Below are 17,249 nucleotides of genomic sequence, written 5' to 3'. Positions count from 1 at the left end.
CTTTGAGGTTTCAGTGCTGAGAATGAATCCATGAGGCAAACATTTTCCTTAAGGATACAAGCAAAAGTCAAACCACTGGAGAGGAAGCATATGAGCAAAAATATTTACCAACTCCAGGAAGGATTTCAATTGCTGTGAGGATGATGGAGTTGCCTTCTATCTCTTCTGAGATCTTCTTCCTTTTGCAATTTTGTTACAGGCACTGGGGAAAGAGAGTTCCCTGACTCTAGAACCAACTAAGCCCTGACTCACTTTCATTGGTTCCTGAATGCTAGTGACAGTTTCCTCTGCTTGTAGGAGGTGGGGTTTATGGGTTGTGAAGTAAGTGGTAACAATGTTTCTTACTTTTCAACTTGTCAGAGATTTCTGTGCCAAATGTGGTGGAAAATAAGATAACAGACACGGAATTTAATTAAGGTTTTATCACTTACTACAATCCATGCTGCAAGAACATCTATACAGACGATCTATAAGGAAACAGGACATGAACAATACTATAAAAAAAAAAAAAAAAGGTAGACTTGACAGACACACAGAACAGGCCACCCAGGAAGAGCAGACCACACATTCTTCTCAAGGACACCTGGATCCTTCTCCAGGCTACAACACAGGGCAGGCCACAAAACAAGTCTCAGTAAATTTCAAAAGACTGGAGTCATGCATAGCATTAGCTCTGACCACAGTGGAATGAAGCTAGATGTCAGTGACCGAAGGAAAACTGGAAAACTCACAAATATGTGAAAATTAAGCAACGTGCTCTTGAACAACCAATGGGTCAAAGAAGAAATCACAATGGAACTTAAGATATATTGTAAGACAAATAAAAATGAAAATACAATATACCAAAACTTATGGGATGCTGAGAAGGCAGTGCTTGGAGGGAAATTTGTAGCTATAAATGACTATATTAAAAAAGAAGGGGGAGAAGCGTCTGTGGCTCAATCAGCTGGGCTCCTCTCTACCATATGGGAGGCCCTGGGTTCGTGTCCTGGGGCCTCCTTGTGAAGGCAGGCTCACCTGCAAGTGCTGCGGAGTGCCACCCGGCCCGCGAGCACCCCGGAGAGCCAACTCAGCAAGGTGATGCAACAAAAAGCAAGACAAGCAAAGACACCGAAGAGTGCTCAGTGAATGGACACAGAGAGCAGACAACAAGCAAGCTGCAAGGGGAAGGAATAAGTAAAAATAAATACAGACACAGAAGAACACACAGCGAATGGACACAGACAGTAGACAGCAAGCAAAAAAAGCCATGGCGGCAGGGAGGATTGGAAAGAAGGGGGGAACAAATACTAGCAAATCAAATGCAAAAGCATATTAAAAAGATTTGACAGGAGCAGATGTGGCTCAAGCAGTTGAGCACCTGCCTCCACATGGGAGATCTTGGGTTCAGTTCCCGGTGCCTCCTGAAAAAATAGAAACAAACAACAAGCAAAACAAACAAACAAAAAAACAACTCAGGGAAGCTGATGTGGCTCAGTGGTTGAGCAACAGCCTCCCACATACAAGGCCCTGGGTTCAATCCTCAGCCACTGGTACCTCAAAAAAAAAAAAAGGGATTTTACACCATGACTAGGTGGGATTTTCCCCAAGAAAGCAAGGGTGGTTCAGCATTAGAAAATCAACTAATATAATTCACCACATTAACAGAATAAATGGATAAAGCACATGATCATCTCAATTGATTCAGAAAGGACAGTTGACAAAATCTAACACTGTTTCCTGATTTTTGAAAACACTCAAAAAATAGGATTTAAGGTAACTTCCTCAGTGTGAAAAACGGCATATATGGAAAACCCACAACTGACATAATGGTGAAAGACTGAAATCTTTCCCCCTGATGCCAGGAAAAGACAAGAATGCCTGCTTCCACTACTGCTATTCAACACTGTACTGGAAATTTTAGTCAGAACAATTAGCCAAGGAAAAGAAGTAAGAGACAACCAAGCTTCACTACTTGAAGGACAAGATTCATAGATACTTGCAACAATGCTGAGGGCTTGACACACTAGCTTGTCCTGCCCCATTGGGAGCCCCCCATGCTCTCAAGAGATACCCTCCCCTCTGTTTGAGAACATCCAAGCCTCCCAGGATGGGGGTACAACACTTTCCCACTCATTGTATGGGTCTCCACCCAATGATATAATACACTATGACAAGATGAGCACTCACACACTTCTTAGAAGCTTGCCCCAGGTGCACCCTGTGCCAGATGCCCCTCATCAAACACCTTAAACCCTTCCTTATTATCTTTTCTAAAGAGTTTTCTCAGCATTATAGATTCAACCACATACCCAACGATCTCCCACATTCACCTGCTCTCCCCCAACCCTCCCCCCAAGTCCTTGGACCATCTGACCCATCCTCCCAACCCTAGCCCCCCTCAAGCCTGCAAAGCCCAGCCCAATAGTATCCCTATGACCCATCCTATCCCTTCACTGCACAACTACTTGCCTCTACCTTATCACTGATTTCGCCGATGAGGGCACTGGCTCACAACCTTCCTCTCCCCTCCTAGTTCCTGTAAACCTGTCTTCCAGTCTCTAGCTTTCTGAGGCAGATCGATTTGCTTAATTCATATCAGAGAGGTCATGTAGTATTTGCCTTCAGTGCCTGGCTTGCTTCACTCTAAGGGGAGGGGAAGAGGGGAATAGAGTGGATAGAAGAGGGGGTAACGGGGCAATGGAAGTGTTCTTTTTTTAAAAAGATTTATTTATTTATTTTTCTCCCCTCCCCCCCAACCCTAGTTGTTTGTTCTCTGTGTCTATTTGGTGTGTTCTTCTTTGTCTGCTTCTGTTGTTGTCAGCGGCACGGGAATCTGTGTTTCTTTTCATTGTATCATCTTGTTGTGTCAGCTTTCCATGTGTGCGGTGCCCTTCCTGGGCAGGCCGCACTTTCTTTCCCACTGGGTGGCTCTCCTTATGGGGCACACTCTTTGCACGTGGGGCTCCCCTACTCAGGGGACACCCCTGCATGGCACGGGGCTCTTTGTGCGCATCAGCACTGCACATGGGCCAGCTCCACATGGGTCAAGGAGGCCCGGGGTTTGAACCACGGACCCCCCATGTGGTAGACAGATGCTCTAACCACTGGACCAAGTTTGCTTCCCTGGAAGTGTTCTGTGTGACCCTGCACTGATGGATACAGGCCATGTGAAATTTCACCAAAATTTATAAAAGTATATAGTCTAAAATGTAAAACATAATGTAAACCATAATGAAACCAAAAACCAAAAATGTATAAAAGTGTACAGCCTAAAACGTAAGCCATAATGTAAACTATAATGGAACCATGGTTAGTAGCTATGTTTCAATATCTGTATATCAGTTGCAGCAAATGCAGCATCCAGATGTAAAAGGATCATTGCTGGGGAAGGGGGAAAAGGCTTTGATGTTAGATGTATGGGAGTCCCCTATATTCTATATGTGATTTTACTGTGATCTAAACCTTTTTGAAGACAATAAAAAAAGTTAAAAAAAAAAAAAAAGGATTAGACACTGAGGTAGAAATGGAAGAGATTGCCTTGCCACTGTACTTACAGGGCAACACTTATTACAGTGGTGAAAGACAAATCACCAAAAAAATTTTGATGATATTTTTTTTAATACCCTAATTTATTTTTCACATGATTTTAGTTTTTCTAATTATTATGTATGCTAGTTTTAATCTTTAAAACTATCATTACTATTCATTTTCCTATTAATTGAATAGGGCAATATATTAGCTTCATTTTTTAAGAGGTTTTGGATCACAGAGGGGTTCGACTATGGCTGGGGAGGAGCACTGATGTGGGTTGTCACTGACAGGGATGCTTGGGTGGGAGGGAGTTCTCCAGGGCATGCATAGAGGGTACATGGATATGTTCGGCTATTCATTGGGTATGGACATAGTGGGTAGAGTTTCACACGACCACTGAGGGAGTGCTGAGTTCCCATTCTGGGGAATTCTGTTGCACTCCCCAAGGAGCAGCAACAATCCCCCAAGTGCCTCTTCTGTCACTTTTACTGAACGTGGTTAGCACTGGGGTTGGTGTATGCTCAGGAGACTTGAATCACTGGACTGGCCATGTGCCAGCTGGACCCTGAGCCTCAGCAGAGTTGCAACACCTACTCCCCAGTCCATTGGACTTACCCCAGGTCAGCTAACAGGGAGGTGAAGATGGTCAATCACCACATCAGGGAACCAAGAGAGTCTCCAACTGCAAGCAGGAGAATCCCAACCACCAGCCCTGTGGGATCTAAATCCCTCTCAATTTAGAGGTGGATTGGACATCATCATCCCAGGGTTCTCAGGATAGAGGAATAAAATATGGATTAGAGTCGATTTACTGGTGTTCTACGATAGAATTATTGTGACTCTAGCAATGGAAGAAACTGTATCACTGATGTGGAGACAGTGGCCATGGGAGCTGCTGAAGGCAGGGAGAGGGAAGAAGAGGTGTGGTATGGGGGCATTTTCGGGACTTGGAGTTGTCCTGAATGAGATACTGCAGGGACAGATGCAGGATATTATGTATTCTGCCATAACCCACTGAATAGACTGGGAGAGAGTGTAAACTACAATGTAAACTATAATCCATGCTGTGTAGCAGTGTTCCAAAATGTATTCATCCAATGCAATGAATGTACTACACTGATGAAAGAGGTTGTTGACATGGGAGGAGTGGGGTAGGTGGGGAGGAGGGGTATATGGGAACCTCTTATATTTTTTAATGTAACAAATTTCTGTGATCTGTGTATCTTTTTCAAAAAAGATAATAATATATATATTTTTAAAAGGAAATAAAAGGAGCAGATGTAGCTCAGTGTTTGAGCACCTACCTCTCATGTACAAAGCCCTGGTTCAATCTCTAGTAACTCCTGAAAAATAAAAATAAATTTTTTTTTAATTAAAAAAGAAATAAAAGGCATCCATATTTGGAAAAGAAGAAGTAAAATTATCTCTATTCACAGATGGCATGATTCTTTATATAGAAAATCCCAAAGAATCCATAAGAAAATTATTGAACCTAAAAAATGAATTCAGAAAAGCTGTAGGCTCCAGAATTAGCATGAAAAAATTAGTTTTGTTGTTATATATTAGTAAAGAACATTTAGAAATAGAAAATTTTTAAAAATTCCCATTCATAGTAGCATCTAAAAGAATAAGATATCTCAGCATAAATTTAACCAAGGACGTGAAGGACTTAAACACTGAAAACCTCAAAACACTGCTGACAGAAACTAAGGAACACCTAAATAAATGGCAAGACATCCCATGTTAAACGACAGGAGGAGTTAATGTTGTTAAGATGTCAGTACTGAGCTTGGGTCTTTGTTCATGACACAAAATGTCCAGTGAAGTCACAGAAACCATCCCTGCTACAGAGCAGGAGCTGCCAGAGCCCCAGGCTGAGTCAGGGCCTGGAACAGAATCTGACAGTAATGAATCAGTACCAGAGTGGGAGGAACAGGTTTCCACACAGGTAACCACACAAAAGGTCCAGCTGCCAAAAGCAGCTTAAATCAACAAAGAACCAGTCAATAAAGCAAAACAGAGTAGGCGTGAAAAGGAGGCACAGAGGCTATGGCAAAACTGGTCGCTGACAAGGATTATTAGAATCACTATCCAGAAATCTAATACCCTCATTTTTGTCACAAAACCAGGTATCTACAGGAGCTCAGCTCCAGAGACCTATGTAGTTTTGGGGGAAGCCAAGATCCAGGATTTATCTCAGCAAGCCCAGCTAGCAGCTGCTGGGAATTCCGAAGCTGAAGGTGAAGCTGTCTTGAACACTTGAGAAATCACACAGACTTCAACTGTACAAGAGGAGAGTGAAGAGGAGGAGATTGATGAAACGGGTGTGGAAGCCAAGGGCATAAAATCGGTCATTTCACAAGCAAATGTATGAAGAGCAAGGGCGCCTGAGTCCTGAAGAACATCCGTAATGATACTGTAAATGCTACTATGGAATTAACAATGAAAATACCTGAAAATGAGGACTTTTTCAGAATAACAACTGCATCTTGGTTTGAAATTTGTACAGTAACTGTCATTAATAGTTAGGACTTCTTGTTGGATTAAAAAAAAGAGATGTCAATACTACATAAACTAATCTACAGATGCAACAGAATTTCTATCAAAATCCTACTAGCCTTTTTCTTTCAGAAATGGAAAATTTGATCAACTTTTTAAAAAAAATATTTTTTTGAAGTATATCATTCATACGTGAACATGCATAAACAGTAAGTGCATAGTAAAAACACAGCAAAGCTCTTTACATTTAGAAAGAAATGATGTATGTATTTGTAAGAATAGAGTAAGTGAAAAAAAGTAAGAAAAAACCTTTTGGTATAATTACCAGCAGATGAGGAGATGTACTGTACCAGTTCCCACTAACAGGGAACAACCTGCTGGTATCTGTGGGCCTGCGAGTGAACCCTCAAAACCACTGTGCTAAGGCGAGAAGTCAGACACCAAACAGGACACACCATGCATTTCCATTTATGAGGAATTATATATTGCAGGTAAAAAGAAAATAGAATGAGTCTCAGTGATTGCTTGAGACTGATTGCAAAGAGGGGTAAAGGAATATCTTAGAGGCTGTTGATGACACATGTTGACGGTTAGGTTTATCTGTCAACTTGGCTAGGTTATGGTGTCCAGCTGTTTGGTCAAGCAAGCACTGGCCTGATTGTTACTGAGAGGATATTGCATGGGTTTAAATCATCAGTAAGTTGACTGCATCTATGGCTGACTTAAGCTACATCAATTTAGGAGATTGCCTTCAACAGTGAGAGGAGTCTCATCCAGCCAAGTGAAGGCCTTAAAAGGAGAAGTGATGATTTCAGCTGTGGGAAGGGAGACTTTCCATCCCTTTTGCAGTCAGCCAGCTTCTCCTGGGAATTCATCATTTGGGACTTTGAGTTGTCCTAAATGATATTGCAGGGTCAGATGCTGGACTTTATATATCCTGCCATAACCCACTGAATGTACTGGGGGAGAGTGTGAACTACAGGGTAAACTATTATCCACGTGGTGCAGCAGTGCTCTAAAATAACAACACCGAGTGTGATGAATGTGCCACAATGAGGGGGAGTTTGCTGGTGTGGGAGGGGTGGGGTGGGGTGGGGTGGTGGGGGATATATAGGCTGCATCTATCTTCAAAAAATACAGTTTACAAATGATGGGAGTAGGTGGGTGAGGAGTAGGTTATATGGGAAACTCTTACGTTTGTTAAAGTAATGTTCTTTGTGATCTATTAACTTTAATTAAAAAAAAAGTGTTTAAAAAAAAAAACTTCATCGGAGTTCTCAGGTTTCCACCTGCCCTATGGAATTTGGACTTGCTCATTCCTACAATCACACGAGCCATTTCCTATTTTAAAAATTCATAATATTTATATAATATGTGTATATGATATATGTGTGTGTGTATATATATATTGCCTGTCTGTTTTATTTTCCTAGTGAACCTTGACCAACACACAGGCTGTAAAAACATTCCGCATTTTGATTATAGTAGTTCTTATTGATATAATTAATAATCCAGTAAACTATTTCCATTTATAAAAGAGTACCTAAGAATTCAGAAAACTGAAATTACAACTATGTATGAACTTTACACACATGTACACACACACAATGAAGTTTTAGCTTTTGGTCATTATATAATCAGTATTTTCAAAGAGAAAAGATATTTCCTGATCATAATAACACAAAAGCACTCCGAATAGCAACTCTACCTGCCACAGGCACGTGGAGCATCTTTGGAGCTGCTGGGTCACGTGGCCCTCGTGGCAGGCAGCTTGTGCAGTGGTCTGATTCTGTTGCACAGTTTTCTCTTCTTCTGGGACCCATTAAACACAACAGCTTTTCTGGTCACTCAGTAAATGGGCTGCAGCAGCTCACCCAAATGAGGATTACATCGCCTCAACAATTTATACGGGCCCACTAGGCACTGGTGCCTACTTGTGGTTTTTGTTTTGTTTTTAATTTTAAAAAAATTATTGAAGATAGTACTCATATACAAACATACATAAACAACAGTTTATACTAACTGTTGTGAGCTTACAAAACAAACATACATAATATCATACAGGGTCTCATACCTCACCTTACCATCAATATCTTGCATTGTTGTCAAACTTTTTAAACTAATGATTAAAGAGCATCCTCAAGATATTACTACTAACCAAAGTTATTTTTCTCCCAACCACCCTATTATTATTTTATATCATTTTCACATGAACACACATGAACAATAATTATATCGTAAAAGCTGTTAACATAAAAAGCAAATATGCATAACATCATACAGGGGTCCCGTACATCAACCCACCACCAACGCCTTGCACTGTTGTGAGATATTTGTTACAAATTATGAAAGAATATCATCAAAATCTTACTACTAACTATAGCCCTATCTTACATTGGTGTATTTCCCCCCCAACCCACCCTATTATTTTTTAAATATACTTTTATGACAGAAGTTGTAAACTTACAAAATAATCATGCACATGTACAGAATTCCCAAACAACACCCCTCCATCAACATACCACACTGTGGTGGAACATTTGTTACAGACTGTGAGATATCATCATCAGATTATTACCAGGTCCACAGCGTACATTTTCGGCACACTTTTTCCATACTCCCCCATTATCAACAGTACATTATTGGCATAGATGCATGAATATTACATTATTACTCTTAACCACAGATCAGAGGTCACTACAGTTGTACTTTTCCCATGCTTCTTCATATTCCTACCACCCTGCAATAGTGACGTACATCTGCTCTAGCTCCCAAAGGACACTCTTGCATCTGTGCCATCACCCACAATTCTCATCCACCTCTGGGTTGACTGTGCTATCCAGTCCCTAGATTATTCTCTAACTTTCTGTCAACAGGCATTTACATCCCTAGACCACCATTTTCAGGCACATTCCCATTTATAAACCAGCTGTTAATCACTATAATGTGTTGCCATCAACTCCTTCCATTTCACACCTTTACAGTAAAGTTAATTAAAACTTCTACATATATTAAACATCAGTAGTCCATCTCAGTCCTCCTTTTCTCTTCTATAAGAATCCGCCACCTAACACCAGGTCTTGATAATATTTTCCTACATTTTATTCTACAAGCTTTACGGTTCTTGCTTTTGTGTTTAGGTTTTTGATCCAATTTGAATTAATTTCTTTTACAAGGTATGAGGTAAGGGTCCTCTTTCCTTCTTTTCGCTTTGGATATCCAGCCCTCTAAGCACTATTTGATTAATGGACTGTTCTGCCCAAGCTGGGTGCGTTGACAGGCTAGTTAAAAATCAACAAACAATCAAACAAAAACCCCACCCTGCTGTGATCATGTAAGGATACCCAATGGACATCAAGATTAGATACAATATGGGTACATCTCAGATTGACATCCATTTTGTATTCACTCAATACTAACACAAAATATCAAAGAAACACTTTATACTGAAAGTGAGAGTATGTTGGTGCAAATATATTACAAATTTTTATGCAACTTCTTAGTGCAGGAAGATAATTTCAAACAAAAGGATAAAGTAAATAAAGACTTTCAAGAAAAATCCTGACAGTTAATAAAGCTGCATGCTTATTCTGCCTATCCCCTTGCTTTCAACAATGAAAGTCATTTTAGAAATCTGTTTGATTAATGTGAAACTTGAGCACGCAGGATGAATATATTTTCCAAATGTGAAAAACAAAAAAGAAAAGATATGAAAATAAAGACAAAAAAAGAAAGAAAAGATATGGGAAAAGGAGGAATCACTGGATGAAGCTATCAATGTTACAGGAAATAGGCATATCAAAAAATAAGGAAATTATAAACCTAATTTACCTTTGAGATGGAAGTAAAACTTCAATTAACTGCCTTCTGCGTTAAAGTTTTGAGAGAACATTTATTTTTCAATGAATGCATCTGACTTCCAGCCACTGCTGCAGCTCTTATATATTCTGATCATTTAAATACTGTAGAAATTTCATCTTAAGTGGTTTTAAGCAGTATGCAGTATTAATAATTGGTAGTAAAAAAAAAAATAGTACCAAGCTCTAATTTCTAAAACGGATTCATGAAATAGTAACAACGCAATTTATCCCAAATTGGAAGTAGCCTTGCCAACTTTTCTTAAAAACAATAAAGGCCCAGAAGGTCCTGTGACAGACGTTCAAGTAAGATGAAATTAATTAAAAACGATTTCAGATGCTTAAACATGGCAATTCTCTCCACTGAAAATGAGATAACGTAAGAAATATATTTTTAAAATATTACTGATAAATTTGCTTACGTTCAAGCCGGAAAGGTTGCATTATAATAAAATATGATTTAGGAATAAGTTAAATATTTAACTTAAATAATGTTGTGAGATTGAGAATCTACTCTTTATTCTTCAAGTATTTTCCTACTTTGAAACTACTGAAAAACAACAACAACAAAACACCACAACATTAAAAGAATGTACTGAAAACCTGCACAGAGCGGCATCCTCCCTCCCCTCGGGGCCAAGAAGTCCCGTGTCCCCGACTCATTCCCCGGAAGGGCCCAGCATTTTGGGGCTCAGTTCCCACTGGTTGCCCTTTCTGTGAATTTGTGTCCGTATTTTTCCCCAGAAACAATCCTGAAGGAGTAAAAAAGACGACGGCGTCCATGATTTTGAGGCACAAGCCCCTCAGTCACGAGCGTTTTTAGTAAAATTAGTCCTGTAAATTATTAAACGAAAGTCCACCGTAAAATGGTTGAAAACGGTCAGGAAGGTGGAAATGTTCTGTGACCGTTGTTTAAGAAAAGTGTTTCTAGAGGAGCCGCGGGAAAGCTCCCTCAGCCCTCAGCACCTGAAAAAGCGGCTTTTGACTCACCGTCCCCGCGGCCCAGCTCGGCCCCAGCGCGGCGGCGGCGTCTCCACGGCGGCAGGTCCCGCGGGAACAACGCGCTGGATCCACCTGCGGCCGCCGCGCCTGGGGCGCCGGGCGATGACTCCGCCTCCCTGCGCGGCGCCAGCGGCCAGAACAGGCGAGCTCGGGCGCCCTCTGCCGGCCGCCGCCCCTCGCGGCCGTCCAGGGAATCACGCAAATGCTCAATTCTCAATGCCCAGGTCTCTGCCCTGGGCGCTGCAGATGCCCTGCTCAGGGCAAGCCTGCTCGCTGGCGGCCCCTTACGTGTGAACAGGGCCGGGAAAACAAGGAAATCTGCATGCATTTTAACCATTAAACTTCTTCTTTGGCAGGACGGAATGCCAGGATGGACTTCAGATTTCCACAGAAAAGAAGTGCTGTCCCCAAAACCCAGGAGACAGAAGCGACCTATTTCTGCCATCAGATTCTCCATCAGATCTACAACCTCTTCCACACAGAGGACATCCGTACAGTTTAGGATTCGACCGTCCTGGGTAAATTACTCTCTAACCTTGACTGCAATCAGGAACCTCCAGCAGTGAAGACGAAAGTAGAAAATCTGGCTTGTCCCGATTTAGGAACTGTTTATCCAAGGACTATCGAGGGATTCATTCTCTATTGAAAGCAAAGGACGAGAGCTGCCGTGCCTGAATGTTATCAGAAGGGAAACTGAAGTGTGCTTTTCCACGTTTAACATCCTCACTGCAAGATTAGGAAGTAAAGGAGAAAGTTACCTTCAGGACTCTCTGTAATCTGCTACTCTAGCCCCAGAAAGCAATCTGGCCTCACACTTCTTGATCAGCTGAAACTAGCTGAAATCAAAATCATGGGATAATATTAACAATAACTTATACATCATGAGTTACAAATGCTCTTTAGGGTTGTTTTTCCCCCTCTGTAGGGTCTTCAGGGCTTTCTTTGTATATAATTTTATCAATTTCCCCCGTGGGAGAAAGGCATGACTGGAGATGTTTTCAGTCTCTCATTCACCCCTAAATGTCTCTCATGTTTCATTGCTGATTTCATGGTTGGCTGAAGTTTGAGATTTTCGCGATCCCGTTCACACTGGTTTGTATCATTTGGAGAGTGACTGGCTGTGTAGTTGAATTTAAGAGTTGAGAGATCAGATAACGGCTGAGGGATATTATAAATATTATGATTAAGAGTATAACAAGTGTCCCTATGTTTACCTCTCTGAGGCAAGGTCCCCATGAACCTAGAAGCCAGCCAAAAAGAGACTCAGACCGATCAGATTCGGGAGGTGTGTCAGCTGATCTGGCTGCTTCGCTAGCATGGCGTCTGCTGCCACTGCCTCTTGGTAAACATCCTTTCGACTGTTATTTACAAATACACAGCACTGGTTGCCCTCCAGTGCACGCACACATCCTTGGGAAATCAGAATATAGTCTAATGCCGATTGATTTTGTAGAATCATTTTGTGGATTTCTGATTCTTCATCAGCTAGCAACCTGATTACCTGCCCTAGGTGGGCAATAGATGTTTCTAACTCTAAAACTACCTTTTCAAACAACCTTGTGATGTATCTTCTAACACAGGAGAAGGCTGCTCCAGTGACAAGGAATTATACAAGAACAGAACACCCTGTGAGTGCAGCCTGAGTGAATGGGTTTTTCTAGGATCCATTTAGAGCTGTATCTGATGTGACAACAGTCTCTTTTCACTCTAGAGTATGCGAAGACGCTGTAAGAGCCCTCAATTGTCTAATTTTCCCTTTTGGAAGTGTATCATAAATAGTCATTTGGGGAACAGCATTGGCTATGTATGTGGAAGCAACCCAGTTTATGGATAGTACCATAAGGGAATGGGATACTGGCTTGTCGAGCTAATTGGGCATAAATACCAAAAGGAGGGCCATAATCACTATCTTCATCATCTTCTGATTTCTTGGTCCCACTTAACCAACAATTTCCCTGGTCTGACCCTCTAGCCCACCAGAAATTTGTGCCTTAAGTGGAATAACAACTTATGTTATTAAAACCATTGAGAAAAATGTGTCTCTAAAGGAAATCTGGCTACCACAGTCTACTCCTTTCTCAGGAAAGCAAAAGAAGTCTTGTCATATAGCAACTGAACATTTACTATGCCCTACAAGGTGGCCATTGCTATCTGCCTGGTGTCTAGTAAAACAGCACGTTCCTTGGGTTAAAGAGGCCACATTTTAATCCCAGCCTCAGGCACTCTTAGGGCACAGCCGAGAGTCATTCCAAGAAGGAGATCTAGCTGCCTGGGAGGATGTTTCCTGACAGGGCAAGGTCTACAAGGGGAAGGGGGTGGTTATTAGAGGAGCACCTGTTTGGAGACCAGTGGGGGATGGGCACAGAACCAGCGGTTACTCTGATTGGTTTTCTTTGCTATGTGGTGTGCTGGAAGGACAAAGAACTTTATTCAAGGAAGGGGAATTGTGTAAAGAGAAGATAAAAGAAAATCACAGCAAAGGTAGGGTATTGCTGGGGATGGCGATTGGGCATTGTGAGGGGAAGAGATTGAATAACAGAATGTTAGGCAGATGTGGAAAAGAAAGAGACAGGGAATAAAGAAATCCAGGAGGTTTTGACCCATGATCTTGGACATGATCTGCTTGGGTAAAAGCTGTCTACATCAGATGCTGTCTGCTTCTAGAATCCTCACGTCAATTTTAACCTGAGGCCTGAAATGGCAGTGAACTCCCAAGGGCTTGGAACATGTTTCAGTTGTGACATGTGGAGCCAGGGGTCAATTTCCTATATTTTTACTGCTGGATTGATGGTTGATAAGACTTGATAAGGTTCTTTCCATCTAGGTCCTAAAACAGTCTTTTGTGGATTCTCTTCCAGCATACCAGTTCCCCAGGTTGAAGGTCAAATATAGTCTACTGTGGAGAAACCTTGGGAAAGGAGCCTGGATTTGTGAATGGTGGAACTGGGTAGATGCAATTAGTCCCTTACAGTAATTAGCAATTTCAGATGGTAATAGATTGGAGTCTGGTACAACAGGAGAAATAATGAGCTTCATGGGTCTTCCCATTATGACTTCATAGGGGCCCATTGGTGTTCTCTCGAAAGTCTAGGTCTTATGGTCATTGAGGTTAAGAGAAGAAACTTAGGCCAAGGTAGAGAGAGATTCATATAATTTAGCTAAATTAAGTTTTAAGATAGCGTTTGCTCTTTTTACCTTTCCTGATGATTGAGGATGGTAGAGACAGCGTAGCTTTTGGCTGATGGGTGAGACCTTGCAAAGTTCCCTGATTACAGTTCCAGTAAAGTGGGTGCTGCTATCATTTGAGAGCATTGCAGGAATTTCATAGCAGTTGTTTTTTGTTTTGCTTCTGTTGTTTTTCTACTGTGAGGGCAGCAGCAGACATATGATAACAAGGACATGTTCACATTCACTAGATGGGAGGAGCTGTGTAAAGTCCATGTGAAGATGCTCAAAAGGGCCCTGTTGCTGGACATTTGGGGCCCAGCCCCCGCTCTACACTTTACCAGGGTTGTTAATTGACAGGTGGAACATGATTCACATACTTGCCTTGCTTCTTGATTTAAAGTCTGTTTTTTGTTCCTGTTTTGTTTTTTTGCTGATGTTGAACCTCTGACCTGTAATCCATTCAAGCACTTTCAGGGAAGCATCATAGTAAAACAGTGCAAGGAAATGTGGTTGTTTCTGGGGCATGTAACATTTTTAAAGAATAGCTAAAATGATGAGCAACACCATGTTGTGGTCTCATATCAGGCAGATCAGTATTAGGACACCTCATGGACAGTGAGGACATTGTCAAAGCTCTAGGATATATGATTTCTGAAATATTTAATTAATAACATTTTCCCATACAAATTTAACCAGCAGAATGTTAGAAAATCCCCTTTGAGCCTTTTTTTAAAAGATTTATTTATTTATTTATTTCTCTCCCCTTCCCCTCCACCCTGGTTGTCTGTTCTCTGTGTCTATTTGCTGTGCCTTCTTTGTCTGCTTCTGTTGTTGTCAGCAGCACAGGAATCTGTGTTTCTTTTTGTTGCAGGCTGCAATTTCTTTCACACTGGGCGGCTCTCCTTACGGGATGCAGTCCTTGTGCGTGGGGCTTCCCTATGTGGGGGACACCCCTGCGTGGCAGGGCACTCCTTGCACGCATCAGCACTGCACATGGGCCAGCTCCACACGGGTCAAGGAGGCCCAGGGTTTGAACCGTGGACCTCCCATGTGGTAGATGGACGCCCTAACCACTGGGCCAAGTCTGCCGCCCCCTTTGACATTTTCCATGCCACTCATGACATATCAAATAAAACTATTTCCAGCACTTCTCTTTATATAAGGTGAAAGAACAAATCCTTTGTGATTTTCTACGGACCCTCTGGATAATCCCAGAGGCAGACTGAAAGAAAAAAGATATTTGGGGCTTGACTTTGAAAAGGCAAAATGCCAAAATTTGTCAGGAAGTTTCAACACTTGGTTAAATCAGATAATACCTCACTGATAAACAATACTTGGCTCCCTATTTAACCAAAGTGACAATAAAAAATTTTTCAAAGTAAGTGTAGGCAGTAACAGGATTGTAAACAAAAACAAAATCTTATTTCTTTTAAAAGTGAGATGACTTGTTTTCTTACTAAGGTCATTATAAAGCATAGGATCTTTGCCTTCTGGGAAGATTACTCAGATTGTTAAGAATTTCTACAACCTACTACCAACAGCTGACCACTACCCAAGGAAATTTCATCATATTAACAATGAGAAAACCAAATTCTAGTTTGGACAAATATACACTTGATACAAAAAAAAAATTAGAAATAAACCTGTCAAATCTTATGACCGACTATGACAATGTTCATTTCCACCAGCCTTCGACTGTTTCCACATCCTTTCAGGTTTTGTCCTACACTTTTCCATTTCTCATTCTGCAACAACGGTCAGCTTTTTTTTTTTTTTTTTTTTTTTTTACTTTAGGACTTAATTACTCTCTTTTTTCCTTAACAAAAACACATCATGCACTACATATTTAAGTTCCCAAAAAGATATTGGAAATAGTCTTCAAGCTGACATCCTAAAAAAGTGCAAAACTTTTGAAATAAAGTTTATTAGAGTAATAACTCAATTTGGTGAGTTCCAGGGCTGCCCGGGCATCCCATGGTCCCTGGGGTGTTGGGTGTGTGAGTGTTACTCTAGTGTCTGAATCTGAGTGTGTTTGTGTGACCCCAGGCATGACTCTCTACATTTCGGTTGTGTGATCTACCTGCATTTCTGTGTCTGAGTTGTGTCTGTGAGTGTGTGAGATTCTGTCTCTGGGAGGATACTGATAGAGTGTGTGTGTTTTCCCATGTGGCTATGTTTCAGTGTCTCTGGGTGTGTTTGTGTCTGCATGTTGCCAGTGAATGTGTGTCAGTTGTGCATATCTGTGTGTCTGTACCTATCTCTGTATGTGTGTCTGTGTGTGTTCCTGCTGGAGTGCCTGTGTTTTGTATCTTTGCATGTGAATTTGCCTGTATTCCTGTGTGTGTGCCCTCTGTGATTGAGTCTTCCCTCTGAGGCCATTTCTGGAACCCTTAGTTTGTGTACCTGTGTCTGTTTCCCTCAGGGTGTCTGTGCCTTGTTGCAGTGTGGGTCTAGGTGTGCTTCCATGGGCCCTACCCCTGTGTGCCCAGGCATGTCTGGGGTGATTGTGTGCCCAGGTGCATCTTGGTGCTCATCACTTCTGTATATTTCCCTGTGTGTATCTATGCACCCAAGAAGTGGGCAAGTGTGCAAGTCACCTCTCCAAGAGCCCCCAGCAGTGGGTGAGAGCAGGGGACCAAATGTCCTTCTGCCACCCTGGAGGGGCTGGGCCCCTGCTGCCCCTGCTGCTCTCCACAGCAGATGTTCTCCAGGTGGTCACACCTTCAGCCCTGGGCCATGGGGGCTGGGAGAGCTCCCAGAGCTGGAGAGGGTATTAGTGGGTTGGAGGAGGTTTGTGGGGGGATTCTGTGTCCCAGGACAGAGCCGGGCAAGTCCTGGGTCCTTCTGAAGGAATGACTGGATGGGCTTTCCTAGGGCAGGCTGCAAGGCAGAGCTTCAAGGCTCTTACTAGGGATGAGTGGGGGCCACCCTTGGGCAGGGCTGGGCGAGATATGGGGGAGTCCTGGGCTCCCAGTGGGACTGTCCAGGTCTCACCCACAGGACACAGGCAGAGCCAAGCAGGGACCTGTTGGGCCTTGGGGTACTTGACCATCTAAAGGGCATACAGGGTCACTAAGGGGGGGGAGGGATGGATGGACAGTGGAACCTGGTCCTGGGCTTATCTCAGATCACAGATTGGGGAGAATTAGGGAGGAAAGTTCTGGAAAGTGCTCTGTGCACGTTGAGACACAGAGGGAACTCACAACACAG

At 42.2% G+C, this 17,249-nt stretch overlaps 1 protein-coding gene and 1 pseudogene across 16 annotated transcripts in view; one reads left to right on the top strand and one right to left on the bottom strand.

Annotated features, from left to right (window-relative positions):
- Window positions 1–10,984, bottom strand: part of LOC101411500 (transport and Golgi organization protein 1 homolog) — a 104,142-nt gene extending 93,158 nt beyond the window's left edge. For 15 of the 16 annotated variants that reach the window (XR_009183030.1, XR_009183029.1, XR_011647219.1 and 12 more), the window contains exon 1: window positions 10,860–10,984. The gene's annotated coding sequence lies outside the window, so the exon portion shown is untranslated. Of the gene's footprint in view, window positions 1–4,817; window positions 4,857–10,859 lie in introns of all 16 variants that reach the window. The other variant, XM_058286418.2, reaches the window with a different exon arrangement.
- LOC101443862 (nascent polypeptide-associated complex subunit alpha pseudogene) lies at window positions 5,327–6,042 on the top strand (annotated as a pseudogene).
- Window positions 10,985–17,249: the final 6,265 nt, after the last annotated feature.

Source organism: Dasypus novemcinctus, chromosome 23 (assembly GCF_030445035.2).
Source record: "Dasypus novemcinctus isolate mDasNov1 chromosome 23, mDasNov1.1.hap2, whole genome shotgun sequence".
In the NCBI taxonomy this organism is placed as follows: Eukaryota; Metazoa; Chordata; class Mammalia; order Cingulata; family Dasypodidae; genus Dasypus; species Dasypus novemcinctus.
Note: the sequence above shows the minus strand (reverse complement) of the source record. Positions and strands in the feature narration are given on the sequence as shown.